This window comes from Scleropages formosus, chromosome 15 (assembly GCF_900964775.1).
Source record: "Scleropages formosus chromosome 15, fSclFor1.1, whole genome shotgun sequence".
In the NCBI taxonomy this organism is placed as follows: domain Eukaryota; kingdom Metazoa; phylum Chordata; class Actinopteri; order Osteoglossiformes; family Osteoglossidae; genus Scleropages; species Scleropages formosus.
This window is the reverse complement of record NC_041820.1, coordinates 1,157,792-1,163,791: the sequence shown is the minus strand read 5'-3', so window position 1 is coordinate 1,163,791 and position 6,000 is coordinate 1,157,792.

Below are 6,000 nucleotides of genomic sequence, written 5' to 3'. Positions count from 1 at the left end.
AAATTAAATTTCCTAATTGGTTTCCGCGGGACGAGTAAAACTGATTTAAATTGATTGCTGGTAATGGCCTTTTGTAAAACCGCATCGGCTTCTCGTTCAGGGGGGATTTAACAAAGCCAATTAATTTGCGCTGCTCCCGCTCTCCCGCTCCCCTCCCTCCGTCTCCGTCTCCGTCTCGTTCTTTGTGCCGCATCCCTCCCGCTGCGGAGGTGCCCGGTGTGGGCAGCTGGTCACTCAGCGCCCCCCATGTTAAAGTACCACATGCAGCACCGATGTGGGCCACCAGGTGGCACCACTGTGACTCCCTCATCTGGGAGGGCGGAGTTTTTTTCCCTCCAAAAACCACAAGTCCAGGAAAAATCACAGCACGCTTGTGTACACGTGAATGTGAAAGGCATTGGATCCTTTAAGACCTTCGTTTAAGGAAAAAATAATTTGTGATCGCTGCAAATACAGTAGAAGCCAAGCAATCGAATACACATAAAGTTTCAAAGATACGAAAAAAATTCCTCTTTATTTTAAACAGTCATTGTGTGTGTGTGTGTGTGTGTGTGTGTGTGTGTGTGTGTGCGTGCTCAAGCAGACACACACACACACACACACACTCACAATCTGGTTACGTTTGCTCATTTTATTCTGTCTCTGCGCAAATATTACCAGAACCAGAGGTAATGTGACATTTTAGAAGGGTAAATTAAAAGCGCTAAACACATTTCCCTTAATTGCATCCAGGACAACTGTTTGCCGATGATTAAAACAGACGTCACCTGCCGCACAGGGAAGGGAAAAGTAATCGTTTCTATTCTGGCATCGCCTAATGCCGGATACCGACAGTCAGGGAGCTCACGGCAAAGTCACGTCTTGCCTGCGGACGCCGGAACGTCCGGGGCCACATGTGTCACCCCGAGGGGCCCAGAATCATCAGAGGAGCCGCATGGAGTTCATTGGAAGTGTCTTTGGAGAAAAGTGTCTGATAAATGGGGGGCGCAGTGGTGCAGTGGCGCAGTGGGTTGGACCACAGTCCTGCTCTCCGGTGGGTCTGGGGTTCAAGTCCCGCTTGGGGTGCCTTGCGATGGACTGGTGTCCCATCCTGGGTGTGTCCCCTCCCCCTCTAGCCTTACGCCCTGAGTTGCCGGGTAGGCTCCGGTGCCCCGTGACCCCATATGGGACGAGCGGTTCTGACAATGTGTGTGTGTGTCTGATAAATGAATAAACTGAAACGCAAACCTTTCAAAGTCTGGTTGCTGACTCACAAATACTGCCTGCTTCATTTACAAGGTTACGGAAATCCCTTTGAAGACTGTAAACAAACTGTAGCCTGTGAAGCACTTTTGGAAAGAAACGCAACGATGGGACGGATGCGAACTGTCCTTTCTGTACCATACACCCACACCGTGCCCCCCCACCGCACGTCTCCAAGTCCGTTATTGACCGGCTGTGTAAGGATTTTGCTTTGCTTTGTGAACATGGACCCTTTGGATCCTTACACGGAGAAACATACACATATTATGAATGTAATAATCATCTGAGCCAAATATCACATACAGTGACAGTGACACAGGCCCGTTTATCTTGAAGAATTTAAATAGCACATAAAGACTACTAAGAGTGTAATAATAAGGCCATTAAGACGGTAAATTGCTGTAATATTTTGAAGGTTTGGATGTAATATGCATGATCATTGGAATGACCCCTTCAAAAACCCCTTATGAAGGAAAAAGCAAGGCGTCCGTTTACCCCGCCCGGTATGGGGTCACCGGGGCCCCACCCTGGAGCCAGGCCTGGGGGGGGGGCTCGCATGCGAGCGCCTGGTGGCCAGGTCTATGCCCACGGGGCCTGGCCGGGCTCAGCCCGAAGCCATAACGTGGAGCCGCTCTTCGGTGGGCTCACCACCTGCCGGAGAAACCGTAAGGGGCCGGTGCATTGTGAGTTGGGCGGTGGTCGGGGCCGAGTGCCCGGCCGACCCAAACCTCGGGCGCCAACTCTGGTTTTTGGGACTTGGAATGTCACCTCACTGGCGGGGAAGGAGCCTGAGCTGGTGCGGGAAGTTGAGAGATACCGTCTAGATATAGTCGGGCTCACTTCCACTCACAGCTTGGGTTCTGGAACCACTCTACTCGATCGAGGGTGGACTCTCCACTATTCTGGCGTTGCCCAAGGTGAGAGGCGGCGGGCTGGTGTGGGCTTACTAATAGCCCCCCAGTTCAGCCGCCATGTGTTGGAGTCTACCCCGGTGAATGAGAGGGTCATCTCCCTACGCCTTCGGGTCAGGGAACGGTCTCTCACTGTCGTTTGTGCTTATGCGCCTAGCGGCAGTGTAGAGTACCCGGCCTTTTTAGAGTCCTTGGGGGGCGTGCTGGAAAGCGCTCCCACTGGGGACTCTGTCGTTCTACTGGGGGACTTTAACGCCCACGTGGGCAGCGACAGTGATACCTGGAGGGGCGTGATTGGGAGGAACGGCCTCCCTGATCTGAACCCGAGCGGTGAGTTGTTATTGGATTTCTGTGCTAGTCGCGGTTTATCCATAACGAACACCATGTTCATGCATAAGGGTGTCCACCAGTGCACTTGGCACCAGGACACCCTAGGTCGGAGGTCGATGATCGACTTTGTAGTCGTTTCTTCTGACCTTCGGCCATATGTCTTGGACACTCGGGTGAAGAGAGGGGCTGAGCTGTCAACTGATCACCACCTGGTGGTGAGTTGGATTCGATGGCGGGGGAAAAAGCTGGACAGACCTGGCAGGCCCAAACGCATAGTGAGGGTCTGTTGGGAACGTTTGGCGGAGGCCCCTGTCAGAGAGGTCTTCAACTCCCACCTCCGACAGAGCTTCAACCAGGTCCCGAGGGAGGTGGGGGACATTGAGTCTGAATGGACTATGTTCCGCTCCTCCATTGTCGGTGCGGCGGTTCGGAGCTGCGGCCATAAGGTCTCCGGTGCCTGTCGCGGCGGCAATCCCCGAACACGGTGGTGGACACCGGAAGTAAGGGATGCCGTCAAGCTGAAGAAGGAGTTCTATCGGGCCTGGCTGGCTCATGGGACTCCTGAAGCAGCTGACAGGTACCGACGGGCCAAACGGAGCGCGGCTCTGGCAGTCGCCGCGGCAAAAACTCGGGCTTGGGAGGAGTTCGGTGAGGCCATGGAGGAAGACTTTCGGTCGGCCTCAAAGAGATTCTGGCAAACCGTCCGGCGACTCAGAGGGGGGAAGCGGTGTTCCACGAACACTGTTTACAGTGGAAGTGGTGCGCTGCTGACCTCAGCTGAGGATGTTCTCGGGCGGTGGAAGGAGTACTTTGAGGATCTCCTCAACCCCTCCGACACGCCTTCCGTAGAGGAAGCTGAGGCTGGGGACTCGGAGGGGGACTCGTCCATTACCCTGGCTGAAGTTGCCGAGGTAGTCAAAAAACTCCTCGGTGGCAAGGCTCCGGGGGTGGATGAGATCCGCCCCGAGTTTCTCAAGTCTCTGGATGTTGTGGGGCTGTCTTGGCTGACACGCCTCTGCAGCATCGCGTGGAGTTCGGGAACGGTGCCTCTGGACTGGCAGACCGGGGTGGTGGTCCCTCTTTTTAAGAAGGGGGACCGGAGATTGTGTTCCAACTACAGGGGGATCACACTCCTTAGCCTCCCTGGGAAAGTCTATGCCAGGGTACTGGAAAGGAGAATCCGACCGATAGTCAAACCTCGGATCCAGGAGGAGCAATGCGGTTTTCGCCCTGGCCGTGGAACACTGGACCAGCTCTATACCCTCACTAGGGTGCTGGAGGGTTCGTGGGAGTTTGCCCAACCAGTCCATATGTGTTTTGTGGACCTGGAGAAGGCATTCGACCGTGTCCCTCGTGGCATCCTGTGGGGGGTGCTTCGGGATTATGGGGTTCGGGGCTCGTTGCTACGGGCTGTTCGTTCCCTGTATGACCGGAGCAGGAGCTTGGTTCGCATTGCCGGCAGTAAGTCAGACTTTTTCCCGGTGCATGTTGGACTCCGCCAGGGCTGCCCTTTGTCACCGATTCTGTTCATTATCTTTATGGACAGAATTTCTAGGCGCAGTCAGGGAACGGAGGGTGTCTGCTTTGGTGGCCGCGAGATCTCGTCTCTGCTTTTTGCGGACGATGTGGTCCTGTTGGCTTCATCAAGTCAAGACTTGCAGCGTGCACTGGGGAGGTTTGCAGCCGAGTGCGAAGCGGCGGGGATGAGAATCAGCACCTCCAAATCCGAGGCCATGGTTCTCAGTCGGAAAAAGGTGGATTGCTCCCTCCGGGTTAGGGGGGAGTTGCTCCCTCAAGTGGAGGAGTTTAAGTATCTCGGGGTCTTGTTCACGAGTGAGGGAAAAATAGAGCGGCAGGTCGACAGACGGATCGGTGCGGCGTCCGCAGTAATGCGGTCATTGTACCGGTCTGTTGTGGTGAAGAGGGAGCTGAGTCGTAAGGCGAAGCTCTCAATTTACCGGTCGATCTACGTTCCTACCCTCACCTATGGTCATGAACTCTGGATCATGACCGAAAGAATGAGATCGCGGATACAAGCGGCAGAAATGAGTTTCCTCCGCAGAGTGGCTGGGCGCACCCTTAGGGATAGGGTGAGGAGCTCAGTCACCCGGGAGGAGCTCGGAGTAGAGCCGCTGCTCCTCCGCATCGAGAGGAGCCAGTTGAGGTGGCTCGGGCATCTGTTCCGGATGCCTCCTGGACGCCTCCCTGGGGAGGTGTTCCGGGCTTGTCCCACTGGGAGGAGGCCTCGGGGCAGACCCAGGACACGTTGGAGAGACTATGTCTCCCGGCTGGCCTGGGAACGCCTTGGGGTTCCCCCAGAGGAACTGGAGGAGGTGTGCGGGGAGAGGGAGGTCTGGAGTACTCTGCTCGGACTGCTGCCCCCGCGACCCGGCCCCGGATAAAAGCGGAGGAAGATGGATGGATGGATGGATGGCATTGGAATGACCTGTAGTTTATTTCTGTTTTGTTTATATTACATTTATAATCTGTATACCGCCCCCCGACCAGTGTGGTTGTTCTGTGTTAATGTTCTGCTACTATGACTTCGTGAACTGTTCCTTTCACCCGAATAAAAAATTAATGAAATACATAAATTAACTGATTCATTGATTAAACGTTGCCACCTCGGATTCGCGCGTCGCCGAACGAGCAGCGAGTCCAGGAAACGGACTTCGCCGACTTCCGGTACCCCTCCCGAGTCCTGCGCGTGCGCACGACGTCCCCGCGGTCGAGCGGAGTGCATTGGTCTCGCGCGCGGAAGCGGGTAAGTAGGTGTGTTGGCTCGCGCTCGCTGTTTGACGCCGTTTCGCGAGATAAAAGTTATTGCGGCGCAAAGTGTTTTTATTACTGTACGTTTCGCATTTATTACTCCGAGCGTCACTTCTGTCACACTCGTTTATTGGGGCCAATGTTTGTTTGTTCGCTCCGTCACGCCCAGTGCCACTTTTTCGTGCTGTATGAGTAATAATTCTGCTTATTATGTTTGAGGGAAAGTCAATTATGTTGCTTTTGCTTTTGAATGCTGAGAAGATGATCCGACATGGACACTGACTGACTCTGTGTGTGTGTGTTTATTGACAACCGACCGGCTGAGAACGCTTACTTACCAGTCAGTGCGTTCGTGAAGATGGAAACATTTGATTTTATACTCATATACTGAACTTGGACAACTGATGAGTGACTGTCACTGTGTGTCGGTCTTTTCTTTTATCTCTGGATATTTACTGTAACTTATAACACTGGTCCCTCGTGTGTGTGTGTGTCTCTCCGGGTGAGGAGAGGAGGAACAGGGTAACCGTAAGGAGACACACTCAGGGTAGTAGATGACACTGTTTTCCGGAAAACCGCAGACCACAGTGCAACACGGACCACGTGATCAATGTGTTTACGGATGAATCAGCGACAACACGTGACCACATGAACATGCATACAGACACACATTGGCATGTGGACAAATGACCGGATCAATAAGTTATGTAAATGAATAACTGGGTTTCATAAACAAGTATATTTACAC